This window comes from Neltuma alba, unplaced genomic scaffold, assembly GCF_004799145.2.
Source record: "Neltuma alba isolate B1F8T4 unplaced genomic scaffold, ASM479914v2 tig00011984_pilon, whole genome shotgun sequence".
Taxonomy (NCBI): Eukaryota; Viridiplantae; Streptophyta; class Magnoliopsida; order Fabales; family Fabaceae; genus Neltuma; species Neltuma alba.
In genome coordinates, this window is record NW_021636557.1 from 47,336 (window position 1) to 61,540 (window position 14,205).

Sequence of the window (14,205 nt, forward strand, 5' to 3'; positions counted from 1 at the left end):
TTATGATGCTGAAACTTCCTATTCTTGGACGCCACCTCCTATTAATTGGGTTAAACTGAATGTGGATCGTGCCATGGCTATGGACTCCAGCAAAGCTGGTTGTGGTGGTTTGCTACGTGATTACAGGGGTCAATGGATTGCTGGTTTTGCTCACCAAGTTGGTATTTGTAGTGCCCAGGAAGCTGAAGAATGGGCCATTTATAGAGGTCTGAATTTAGCTTGGGATTTTGGACTTAAACAGGGGATTGTTGAGTCAGATGCAAAACATTTAATTGAGCGTATCACAAGACAGAACCGAAGCAATAGTTGCAGCCTTCTGTTCATTCAGACTCAAAACATGCTGAGTTTCAACTGGAATATCAAGTTAGAATATATCTGAAGGAAAAGAAACTGCGCCGCTGATCATTTAGCTAAGTTGGGAATTTCACACTCTCAACTTTTTGATTTTTGCCCGCATAGTTTAAAGGATCTGATAGAGGAAGAATGTATGGGATGCAACCCCAGTGACGTTTAATTCTTTGGGCTCTAGCCCTCGTCTGTAACAAATAAATAAATAAATAAATAACCAATGCCAGACAGGACACATCATTATCAAACAAGGAGACACATTCATTTTCATACCGAACAAAAACTAATTAACCAGACCTAACTACTACTAAGACTAGGTAGCAGAAAACATTAATCATGCCCAGACATATTAATTCACAAAATCTTGCATTCAACAAATGGTGTCCTCATGTGTAAAAGTAAACAACCTAAGCTAACCCCATAATAGTATAGTTTTGGGGAAGGAACAAGGGTACGTGTATTATTGATTGCTTGTAAGAGCTAAAAAGGGCATGTTTACATGAAATTTGCTTAAGTTTGGTCACACCAAAATTAGTCTATCTGTTCCGTTGGTAGGTCGTTGCATTATAGAGGCTACCCACCATAACTTCTCTTATTGTACCTTTTGTTTTATTTCCCCCTCATGCTTCACGTGTTTTCTTTTCTTTCACTCATCTTTCCTTTATTTTTATTAAATTAAGCCCCCCATGTGGAGTTTTTTTGTGGCCAAATGGGGAAAATCTCCGATTAAAAAATTTTTTGGTGAAAGGGACCTGAATTAGAGTATCGGCATTATGTGCATACAGGATTTGTAGAGAACCCTTGCGTATGAAAAATTAATTATTATGTGGCTCTCACCAGTAAAATTTTTAATTGGAGATCTGTTTTTTTCCTTCATTTTTTTAAAAACTTTTTTTTTTTAAAAAGGGGGGAAATTTCTTGTGAATATGAGAATATTGATAATTGGATCGGCAACATTATTCTTTATCAATTAGCTGTACTTTTCATTCTGCCGGAGGAAAAGTAATTTGTACTTTTCAGTTTTTTTATTCTTTCGATAATTTAGTGTGACAGTTGCTGATATGTTTTTAAGGGCAATTTTGCATCTCATGAGGGCCAATGGACTATACGTTGCACACTTTAAAGTTGTCGAAATAAATAGTATTTATATTAATTACTTCCGTGATTTTTGTATATGTGCAATCAATAAGTACCCTTCATTCAATTTTCTTAATTTAGATTAAACAATGTGTATTTTCTCAAGGTTAAAATATTCATAAATAACTTCTCTAAATTTATAATGCCGTAAACACAACTTGAGTATGGGCCAAGGTGTATAAAACCATCTGCGTGCGGCCTACTTTTGGTTTTAAACTAAATATATTTAAATGTTTTTATAATTTAAATATAATGAAATGTGTAAAATTTGAAATTTCCATTGCACTTTTTGGCCCAAAAAAAAAGTCTTAAATTATGTGTGAGTTCTATTATTGGTTTGCTACCGTATTATTCAAAGTCACATGCATGAATGAGTTCAAGGGAAAAAAATAACGTCATATATTAGGATAGAATGGGAATCACGGAGGTAGAAGTTTGATGCTCTCATTTGATCTTTTTGCATGACTTCCAACATGTTGATCACAATTATGAAAAATATTAAATCTTATTAACTTTTTTCAAAAAATTTAACAACTTTTCAAATTATACTTAATGTAAATTACTTGTAATACATTTTTGCTTATTAATGAATGCATTAGATTGATAAAAAATTTTAATTTTACCCTTGTTAAAGTTTCGTCTCTATTTATATTTACAAATCATTCTCATATGATGTCTCTCCATTTTTTCTCTTTTCAATAAGAATTAAATAATAGGTAAAATTAAAAAACAATAATTAAATAATAAATATGCTACAAGTAACATACCGCCTTGTTCTTATTTATAAGTCTCTTGTAGGACAAAATTTGTTTCTAAATATAAGCCATTTGCAAGGTAATTAATGTACGTTAATATACTTTTGAACAAAATAATACTCTCTCCATTCCTTATTATAAAAGACATTTGATGCTTATGGCATGTTCCTATATATAAGAGACACTTAAAAGTTGTCTCTACTTTTTTGTGTTGATTTCTTATTTTACGCATATTTATTGTTTCCAACTCACACACTCTCTCTCCCTCCCACTTCTCTTTCTTTCAATAATTTAATTGTTCTCTCTCATGCTCTCTCTCCTTATTAATGAGGGCATTTTTGAGAAAAATTATATTTTTACACATTAATTGTTCTTAACTAATTTTAACTGTTTTTTTATCAACGTAATTCGGTTATTTATCTCTTATAATAAGGAACGGAAGGAGTAATAAATAAGAGGGGAAAATGACCATGTTGTCCCTGTTCCTTTCCATTCATGGAACGCGCTTCGTCTTTTCATTCAATACTTTCCAAATCATTACTTTAAAAAAAAAAAAAGTATTCAGGTAATTTGATATTAAAATTACGTAAATTAAAATTTATGAGACTTTATAGACGCATTAAACGTGCCTATGAACTGTCATTCTAACAATCTAACCCCAGTTTTCGTTTTATTTGCACTTTTATTTTTAGTTTCATTCCTATTAAAAATTCTTTCGTGATGTTTCAAATAATTAGGGAGAGAAATGTGGCCGCGGACTTGTGGTATGCGTATGAGGTTGAAATTTGACATGTTGCGGCAGAACATGTGGGGTTATGATAAGAGGATGCGATGCCGTACATCAAACCAGGCGCTTCTTTTCATTCTGGTCAATGATGTCCCATCCATTAATTATCATATTTGTTTACACGTTTGATATAAGAACTGGTTTAATATTTAATTTAATTTTAATTATAAAATATAATATTTTTTGTTTTTCATATTTATTTTTTTTAAAATAGTAATTGTAGTAGTTATATACATTAAAAGTTTTACCAAATAGTATTACTAATTAATAGAGATGATTAACAAATGTATTATAAGGAAAAGAATATCTATTTATTACAAATAAACAATTTAACAAACTATCTTAATCTATTCAAATTAATCAACTAGTTTTACATTAAAGACCGGGGCTAACATTACCTTCTAGCCTTAATACTATAAGAGCTAATAACTGATCTAAAGAGAGAAATTAATTAAATTGGTTATTCGTCATAAATATGTGATGATCTTTCTAAACTATCTTTTTCAATCATGTATGTATTATAAATTCCCTGTAATAAAAAAAAAATAAAAATAAAAATTAAATAAAATATTATACTCTTTCAGTTCTTAATATAATACTCATTTAACTAATTTGATTAGATTAAGAAAGTTAGGTAAGTTAGTTAATTATAAGAAAAGTGACACATTTTTCTTAAAATACCATAATCATTTTTCTTAATACTCCATCTCCCTCTTCTACTTAATTATGGTTGAGGGAATATCCATAGAGGTAATTTAGAGAAAATTAATAAATATGATAAATGAGTCTTATATTTAGAACCAAAATCAACTTAACAATTGAGTCCTATATCAAGTACGGAATATTTAAAACTAAATCTAATCCGAATTAATTTTTAAATTAAAAAGCCGAAGATACAGTACTATAGTACCAATTTATATGTCAGGGCAAGTACTGCCTGAAGTCACCAGCTTCAGGTTAACAAAAAAAGAAGAAAACTCACTAGCTCTCTCTCTTTCCGTGAGTTGCTTGTCCCGAAAACAGAAAAGATAACGGAGGAGGGGAAGATTGAAGTAACTAATTACTGTTAACTATATTTCTTCACGAAAGGGGCCTTATCTGGGACCTCTGGTTTGCAAATTATTAACTCTGATATTTAATATAAAAATTAATTTAATTTTTAAATTAATTTTAAGTATAAGCTCCTAATTTACTTTATTTTTTATATTTATTTATATTTTTTAAAGTAGTCCTTATAGTAATTATACATATTAAATATTCTAGCAAATGATAATTCTAACTAATACACATAATTAGCAAGAATATTCTAAAAAAAATAACACTTATTTTTTACAAATAACTAATTTAACAAATTTTTTTTTAATGCACTCAAGTTGATTAAGGACAGGAGGTAGTGTCTCCGATGCTGTTGCTCAGCGTCTCCTAGCTGCAGGAAACTTCGCACGGTTTTAGTTTTGTCTTTTTGCTTGTTAATTTACCAGCTCTTATCTTTATTTTTAATATAAAAACCAGTTAACTAATTATAATAGATTAAAAAAGTTTTAAATTAGTTACTTATAATAAATAAGTACTGTTACCTCCAGTCCTGATTATAAGAGCTAATTAACTAATTTGAAGAGATTAAAGAAGTAAGTTGAGTTAATTATTTGTCCTAAATAGGTATTGTCTTGTCTTTCTTAAAATATCATGGTTAATTAAGTGTATTAACTAAAACTATAATTATTAGAAGGATTATCTTAAAAAAATTAAGTAACTATGAGAGAAAAAGTGGATTAGGCTCTTATATTTAGGGTCAAAATAAAAATCAAATAGGGTCTTATATTAAGGACCGGAGGTAGTATATTATCTTTTTTAAAATATTTTTGTTAGTCATGTATATTAGCTAGCTAACATTTAATGAAATATTCAATATGTACAACTACTACAAAATCTATTTATTAAAAAAATAAATATGAAAGATGAAATAAATTTGAGTTTTAGAATCAAGTTGAATGTCAAATTAAGTCTTCTATTAAAAATAGTAGGTAGTACTACCTCCGGTTCTAGTTATAAAAGTCAATTGACTAATTTGAGAAGATTAAGAAAATAAGTTGAATTAGTTATTTATCCTAAATAGGTGTTGTCTTTCCTAAAATATTCTTACTAATCAAGTGTATCGACTAGAACTTTTATTATTAGAAAGGCTACTTTGAGAAAAAAATGTATAAATATGAAAAACAAAGTAGATTGGGGTTTTATATTTATAACCAAAATAAAAATGAAACAGAATCTTATATTAAAGATCGGAAGTAGTATATCACAAAATATATTTTAAAATATTAGATACGTATAAAAAAAATACTTTAAAGTGTTAAACCTTAATCTATAACATTATAATTAAAACGCAAGGTATAATAAATTTTAAATTTTAAGGAACCACGTGTTTCAGTTTCGACACCTATAATGTAAGTGTAACGCGAAGGACGAATCATGTCATTCCCATGCCAAGGCCCCGTAACGAACTCTACCGGCCTCCCCCTTCGGCTCTTCCCATGTCCATCCTAATTATGCCCTTTCTCTCTCATCATTTTATTATTTTTCAGTAGTAACAGTATTTCTTGAATTATTTTATTTATCAAGTGCATAGCAAATTATGGGAAAATATTGATAAATTCATGCTACTATTATTGTGTTTGTTTGAGATAGCGTTTAAAAATATTTATAAACATGTTTTATATAAGTCAAGATAAAACTCCTCTTATATACTTATATTATATTTTATAAATCATGATTAAAAAATTATTTATAAATTATTTTAAATGGGTCTATTATTGTACAGAAATTCAAATATGAATATGTACTCTACTGTATAGTATTACTTTTGATTCTAATTATAATACCGTGTTTATAAATTATAAAATATAAACAGGCTTTATAATTAATAGTTTTTTTTTTTTGAGTACCCAATGGGTTATATTTATTTTAGTAAGGGTAAAAACAGAATGACAGGGAAGGATGATTTTTATTAAAGATGATGATAGGGGAGCAGCCCTACCTGCAAGTAGACAGCATGTCATGGGCGAAGGGATTCGTGGGCCCCACGAGATCTGGTTGGCTTTTTTGGGGGCGTGTGGACCCCACGAGCCTGCAAAAAGCTTCATCTCACTGTGCCCCCGCGTTTATGACGTGGGAACGCCACCCGCATGGAACGTGTTGGCTGCTCGCCTCGGCTTTTTGCCTTGCTTCCCCTCTACGTGGGGACCACTTCTTCCTTCTCTTCGATACCTATAAAATAAAATTATCTAATTTACATAAATTAAACAAAAATAAACATCAATATTACCACCTTTTTTGACCAGAATCAATATTACTTTCTTTTTTTGGACCAGAGAATCAATATTACTTTCTAAAAGTGTATCTAGTAACAAGAAATATAATATAAGACTTAATTATTAAATTAATCTTAGTTTTAAATATAATATATATTTCTCATATTTATTGTTTTTTAAAATTATTCTTAATAATATTATTTCAACTATAATCTAGTAGAAGATTAATGAAGGATATTAAAAAATATAATTCTTGTGCTTTAGAAAAATATATTATATTTTTTATAATTAATTAACTTATCTAACCTTTTTATTCCAATCAAATTAGTTGAATAGATCTTTCATTAAGAATCGAAAAAGTGTTTAATTTTTTCATATTACAAGACTTATAGATAAATCACATTGTTTCTTATATGGGTAAAGTTACATCTAACACTCTTAGTAGTATTTTGTTGCATAGATACATCTAACAAGCCAACATCTAATCATATTTTTTTCTGCACCAGAGTAGTAGCATCTTAATCTTATTTATAATGCATATAGCATTCCAAATATTATAATGATGGATGTAACTAAAAAAATATTTCTCTGGTTCTCAATACATGATATAATTGTTGAGTTAATTTTGGTCCCAAATATAAGACATATTTCTCATATTTATTACTTTTTTCTAAATTAGCTTTTTGGATACTCCCTCAACCATAATTAAGTAAGTGAGTGAATGAAGATATTAAAAAAAAAATGATTATGATGTTTTAAGAAAAACATTTCATATTTCTTATAGTTAACTAACTTACGTAACTTCTTTAATCTAATCAAATTAGTTACATATGTCTTATATTAAGGATCAGAAGAAGAGTAATATCGAGATATTGGATCTAATAAAAAAACTATGATCAGAGTATACTATTCTCTATAAATAAGATTACAACTCTGAATACATTTGAAAAATAAGATAAGACAATGGGTGCATTTATCCTTTTTACATTAGCAATCTTCATTAGACATAATTTTCGAACAAATGTGATATGAAAATTTAAAATAAATTCCATCTTTGATGATTCATAAGATATTTTTTTATACTGCTGATTTTAAATACAAAACTCTTATATACACTAATAAAAAAATCTCATATTTAAAATCGGAAGAGTATTAATTAGATTTTTTTTTAATTGTAGACGAAGTGCTGATTTACTAACCACGGGGATGATTCTGCGGAGGAATAACTACATTACATAATGACTGCGCGTACGGACAATCTCGTTAACCCGACGAGGTTGTCCTGGCACAATTTTACGTGTTTATTTTTTAATTTTTTTTTACCAAGAAAAAAGGACTAAGAAATTGTATCAATCGAAGCAACGAAAATTTCGGTCATTGAAAATGAAGACTGGTTTCAGATTTAGTTATCCGGTTATTATTAAATCAAATTCAATCCAATCATTATAATTAAATTAAATATACAAAAATATTTGTATAAAGCTTTAGATAGAATTAATATTTCAATAAAAGATACTAATCCCAAATAAATGCAACATTTATGTGTAAATCACATAAATTAAAAAAATAAAGTTAATAAAGCACAAATATAATATAAGGTTAATATATTTTTCAATATCTAAAATTTGACATCATTTTGATTTTGGTCCTCAAAATTTTAAACTAATATTTGTTTCTAAAATTTAAGTTTATTTAAATTTTGGACTTCAGAATCTAACCTCGGTTTGATTTTGGTTCTTTTTTTATGGACCACGAATTTTAATATAGACAAAAATGAAGTCAAATCTTAAAGGTTAAAATCACTGATTTTAAAATTTAAGAATCAAAACTAAAATGAGGTCAGGTTTCTCTTTGACCAACAAGGGCATTTTAGAAAAGTCAATACTTATTATTATAAATAACTAAATTAACTTATTTGTTTAATATCTTCAAGTTATTTGAACTTTAGTTCTTATTATATGGCATTTCTAATTAATTATTAAATACTACCAGAGAGTGAAGTTAAATGATCACACTTGTCACAAATTAACAAAAAAATTTAACAAGCCACGTTATGTTTTAATAAGTAAGTTCTTTGAAAGTTAAATTTATCAACGGGCATGACGGCCGACTATAAATTTTCTAATGAGCCAAGGCGTTATAGGTCAATTTTCAAATTTCTCTTTGACCAACTTCTTGTAACACTCATTCTCAAGTGACCCAGCAGCGAGCAGCGACCTTTTTTCTCAGAAAATTTAAGGGATGGTATTTTATTACCACCTCTTACTTTTAATATAAGACAAAGTTAATTAATTTAAGTAGATTAAAGAAACTATTTGAGTTAATTATTTATAAAATATAAGTATTATTATTTTTAAATATTCTTACTAATCAAGGGTATTGGCTAAAATTATTATCATTACAGAGATTATATTAGAAAAAAATAAATAAATATGAGAGATAAGTAAAATGAGACCTTATATATAAAATTAAAATAAAAATCAAAAGAACTTTTATATTAAAAACCGGAAGTAGTATTTGTTATCAAAATATAATTTCAATTCTCTCTTGGGGGGGGTTATTTGATTAGCCAGCTTCCAAACTTACATGAAAATGCTCTTATTTTTATTTTTTATGGGTTGACCAAGTTTCATTGGCCTTTGTCTTCTGATAACGTGGAAGGGAGAGAGAGTGGAACCCGCCAATACCAATGAGCTGGCAAAGTCTTTGTCGTTTTGACCTCTGACTCTCTAGGTACCCCGAGAGGCAAATTTGGATATTCACGTTGCTTCAATTTGGTTGCACGGAACAACAATCTTGTTATTTGATGATATGATGATGTTTCAACTTTCAAGTCTTTTTTTTTTTTTTCTAATTCTGAAATTTATATAGTTTTTTATGGTGAAAATGGTATCAGATTTATTATATTTATGCTTATTTTTTAATCAACGAATCTCATATGATCTAATTAAGGTGAAACTGTTTATTATATCAACCAAAATATATGATCTAATTAAGTTGTTCAAATTTGCAATGGCTGAAAATGTTGCGACGCCAAAACAGGAGCTGCCGCAGCAGATGACATGACAGGGAAGTCTTCAGAGACCTTTTGGATTTTTTTGCAAAATAAAAAAAAATTGAAAAATTGAGAAGGATGAAAAAACAAGGACCCATCCCCCACACACGTGCTAGGCCCGTGACTCCCATGCCAGCTCGAGGCTGACAGTTCTGTCTCCATGTCACATGCGCCTGTGGGCTGTGCGTCTCGTTCTCGAAAGATTAAAATTAATCACCTTCCCCACCCCCCCCCCCCCAAAAAAAACGGGAAATTAAATAACTCACCTAATAGTAAATAATTAATACTCTGCGATCCAATGGGTTTGACCGTCGACCTAGTTAGCATCTTATTAGTACCAGCTAAGGCGCCTCCAGCCAACTAACTACCAACGGAACGACGGTTACAGAAGGTAAAAACAAACCCCTTGCCAAAAAAAAAAGAAGTTAAAACCAAATAAAGTGTAAGTCAGCGATCAAATTCATTGAATCCTAATTCCGTTTAGCCACCCGTATTGATTACTCCTCTGGTCCTTTTATAAAAAGTATTTGTAATGTATCACAACTTTTCGTATTAACTATTTATTAAAATATATTATATCTGATTTTTAATATAAAATCTTATTTAATTTTTATTTTGATTATAAATATAATATCTCAATCTATTTTATTTATTATATTTATCTATTTTTTAAAATAGTCTTTGTAATAGTGGTAGTTACAGCAAATAATATATTTAAGTAGTAAGAATATTTTAGAAAAAACAACACTTATTAATTATAAATAACTAATTTAACTAATTTTTTTAATTTATTTAAATTAGTTAACTTGTCCTTATATTAAGGACCAGAAATAGTAATAACTTTTTATCGTTACCTCAATTTATTATAGACATAAATAATTTAACTAATTTTTTTAATTTATTTAAATTAGTCAACTAGTCATTATATTAAGGACTAGGAATAGTAATAACTTTTTATCTTTACCTCAATTTATTATAGACACCTTTCAAAAAATAACTATATATATTATAACAAATTAAAGACAAAATAGTATATTTATGTTAAAAATTTAATAAAATAACTTATAAATAGAATTAAAAAATTTTTATTTTATAAATAGGATTAGAGGAGTATTTCATCATCTCCTAAATTCTCCCTTGTCCTTTATTCAACATATCAAGATTTAAATTTTTTTAATAATTTTTGCCTCCAATTAGTTTTTTATTTTCTCTCTCTATTTTTTCTCATATTACATTCTCTTTCTTCATTTATCTTATTGTATTTTTCTCTCTTTTTTCTCCTTTATTAAATAAAGACATATCTAATGAAAAATAAGGATATACTTTGAAGAAAATGTTCTGTTTTCACATGTTTTTTTAAACTAATCTTAACTATTTTTTAAAAGAAAGAATCTCATTTAAATCTAATTAAAATATTGAAATTCAAAATCAGGTTTCACTTTGAACAAATTTCTAATTAGGTCAAGACCCCTAATTAGATATTTATGAATATTGTTATAAGACCAAAATACCCATCTATAATTAAAATATAGACTATTTCTTTTATATTTTTCTTCCTTACAGATTCTTTTTCTAAAATAAGAAAATAATAAATTATTACACTGTTCTCAATTCAAAATTTGTAAGAAGTTTATTGTCTGAATAAATTGTCCACTCTTAAAATGTAGGTGTATTCTATTAAAAAAATGTACTCTCTCTATCTCTTATTATAAGATCATTTTAACTAAATTGAGCATTTTAAAAAAATTGTTAAAATTAGTTAAAAACAATTGATACGTAGCAAATACAATTTTTTTCAAATATACCCCTATATATAAATTGGTAAATGTGAGAGAGCAATAGTGAAATAAATGAAGAAAAAGAATGTATTAAGTGCATTAAATTATGAGTAAAATATATAATAATGTATTAAATACTTAAACAAATTCAAAAAAGATCTTATAAAAAAACAGACATATTCAAAAAATTAGATCTTATAATAAGAGATGGAGGGATTATGTGTTTAATAAAAAAAATTGTGTGCGTGTATATTATTAAGTATACGGAAGATGGATTAATATTAAAACTGAACAGAAATTAAATTCATCCAGAATTACTCCCTCCGTTCCTTATTATAAGAGACAAATAACCGAAGTACGTTGATCAAAAAAACAGTTAAAATTAGTTAAGAACAATTAATGTGCAAAAAGCATAATTTTTTTCCAAAAATACCCTCATTAATAAGGAGAGAGAACAATTAAATTATTAAAAGAAAGAGAAGTGGGAGGGAGAGAGAGTGTGAGTTGGAGATAATAAATATGGGTAAAATAGTAAATCAACACAAAAAAGTAGAGACAACTTGTAAGTGTCTCTTATATATAGGAACATACCATAAGCATCAAATGTCTCTTATAATAAAGAACGGAGGGAGTAATTTAATAGTGACCTACACTGTTACATTGATGAGAGTGCTAGAGAAATTATTAATATGAATCAAGGATCGTGTTATAACTTCATGTCATCTGCTGAACATTTACTATTTTCAAATTTTAGGAAAATTTGAAAAAAAAATTTCAAGAAAAATTTTTTGTGAGGAAGAAAAATATAAAGGCAACAACTTATATTATAAGACAAGCAAGATAACTGATTTTTAAATACTAAAAAAATTATTAAGTTGATTATTTATAATGATGAGACCAAAAAAAAAAATACTTACCTAAAATATATGATCCTTTCTTGAACGGATTTATCGCGGACAAATCAAAAGAAGTGGCATATCAAACTGAATAATTCAGTTATTTTGTTCTTCTAAACACTGCATTTCAAATTACTGCAGACTAAAAGTTAAATTCACTGTTAAATTTATGATTTGGCATACTATTTTTTTCCTCTCAAATATTGAAAGTGATTTGTTTTAATGACTTTAATTTTGATTGCCAAGTGCCAATCATTGAATTAACATCCTTGGATTGGAGATATACTATCACGTTTTTTGCCCCTTGGTTTCACAAATAATATTATACTATCATCAATCAATCAACTAACCAATTAAATCTTTCTTGGTCAAAAAAACTAATTAAAATTTTTCATTGATTTAGGGATATGATGATTTGGTGTGATGAGATTTCTGCCATTGATTATGGCTCGTTTCTTTTCTTAATTAAGTGCTTCTTTGGATTAATGGTGGATAATTAATTTTTTATTGCACAAAATCAACATGTAAGAAAAGCACTGTCTCGTCAAGCGCAATCATATTTTTCCTTAAGTGTTTTTCCATTGTTTTAAGTTACAGTTATATTATGAGCGAACTTTTATATTCAGAACCGAAGGTAATATGATGTCAATTTTAGTCATTTTGCTGCTTTGTCTTACTTGACTTCTTTTAAGGTTTAACGACAGATATCAAATATTAAATAAACTAAGGGATCGATTCTATGCCAGCTATTTATCGTGTTGAGAAAAGATTCATACAAATTTTTTAAAATTATGAGGGATTTTTTACTATCAATTGGTAGGAAATTCTCATGCTTATTTATGATTTTTCTTCTACTAGTGTTAAAGGTAAATTTTAGTTCCTTTTCAGTTGTTTTTTTAAAAAAAAAAAAATTTTATAATAATAAAAATTCAATTAAAGCAAAAATAGATCTAATTGAATTTTGACGTATAAAATGTTATCAATCAACATTACTTTTTTACTATTATAAACTTCATTCATACATTTTTTATTTACTTCCATCAACTGTATACATCGTCATCACATCAAAATGCATGCAAATTAACTTAATTCCTTTAATTTGGACTTGGTATAGTGCTTTGTAAAAATTAATCCATGTACGGTTGTTAAAGTTAGTTATAAATTTGTCATTTGTTTGATATATTCCATGTATTGTAATCAAATATTACCAAATTTTACATCGACCAATATATATACCATCTTCAATTTTAATTATAAAAGTTAGTTGACTAATTTGAGTAGATTAAAAAAAATAAATTAAATTAGTTATTTGTAATAAATAAGTATTGTCTTTTATAAAATATCCTTGCTAATTATATGTATCGGCTAACACTATCACTATTTGAAGGACTACCTTGAAAAAAATATATAAATACGAGAGACAAAATGGATTGGAATTTTATATTTAGAATCAAAATAAAAGTCAAATGATATCTCATATTAAGAATCCGAGGTAGTATGTCACAATAAATTGATAATTTTTTAAACATAATTATTGCACTTATAGTTGCAAAGTTATATGATTGGTGGATAATTTAGCATACTAAAAACAATTTATTGATCAAACGAGGAGGAAGCGAGGGGCACTAGATGGATAAAGCATATACATATATATAGAGAGAGAGAATTGGAAAAAAATAAATTTTTGCAGTTTTTACACTCCCTCTTTTAGAAAAAAATACATTAGATTCATACCCAAAAAAATACATCAGAGTATAAAGAATATTAATTCTATGTATTTGGATATATTAATGGGGGAAAATTCGTTAAAAACTAAGGATTTGACAGTTGAGCGTGAACAAACAACTATTTCAGATTCAAGTCTCCCGCACCAAGTAGACATGGACTATAATAATTATTGAATTTAATTTAATATCCAAAAAAGAAATACTACCAATTAATTAAGGTTAAATTGATACGGATAGTCTTATTCATAAAGACAAATTAAAAAGAAAAAACAGAAAAACAGATTCCGACTTTGATTATGTTCGAACATCAAGACTCCCGCAATTACACATGACTGTATTTGCCCTAATAAACCTATTTCCTTAAATACTTTTCTGTTGGCAGTTTTGCACGTGTTTTTTTTCCTTTTCCAGAAA